The following is a 916-nucleotide window of genomic DNA, read 5'->3' as shown; positions in this document are numbered from 1 at the left end:
GCTACATCAACGTTTATAGATAACGTTGATTCTGGCCGAGTATTATAACTGAATGAAGATAAAATCCATGATTTGTGACCAAGTTCGCTTATTTTCACTATTGACGAACTAGTCAAAAATCGTAGAGTTTATTATTCCCGCCTTATCTGCCTCCTAAATAAATTACTTCTTCAAAAACCAGTGTTTCCAAATTTTTTTCGTATTTTTTTATTTTAATCCTTCCAAGTTAAAAAGTTATTTGCTAAATTAGCTAAGCTTTTACTAAATAAAACAAAACTATTATTTGCAAATTGTTTTAAATTTATATTTAACTATAAGAAATAAATCAAAATAACCAAGGAATATAAAGTATTACATATCTATACATATGTAATAAGAAATATCATTAATGAATATTAAATAAACCACAGAGTCGATTAAAAATTGCACTTTTAAAATTTTTTGTAAATGCATTATGACAATGGAAACACTGGTGCAGAATGTTGTGATAACAAAAGCTTACATTTTATAAGATTTTGGTTTTATTTGTGATTCTAGTTAATTCTATTGTCAGAGATTATTACCATTGTAAAAATCAAATGGTATGGAGTGACTCTTAATTGGTATGATTAAGAATAAATTATAAAAAAAGCTGTATTCATTATTAAGCATAATAAGCAATGTATTTTTTGTTGCGATTTTTTAAATTAAGATTTAATATATTATTTTACGTTTTAGTTACATAATTATTCTAAACATATCTAAATTGAGAGAATGGAAGATTTTTTTAAATGAATTTTAGTATAAAGTATGTTTTGTACTTTTTAGAATAATCACTTTGAAAATATTATACCAATTAAGAGTTAAATTTTTCTTCTTCCGTTTTCCTCCTTAGGAAAGTTTGCGCGAAAATTCTAGAGAAATTTCCCAAAAGGGG

The sequence above is a fragment of the Habropoda laboriosa genome, unplaced genomic scaffold (assembly GCF_001263275.1).
Source record: "Habropoda laboriosa isolate 0110345459 unplaced genomic scaffold, ASM126327v1 scaffold54, whole genome shotgun sequence".
NCBI classification, from domain to species: Eukaryota; Metazoa; Arthropoda; class Insecta; order Hymenoptera; family Apidae; genus Habropoda; species Habropoda laboriosa.
This window is presented reverse-complemented; position numbering follows the sequence as displayed.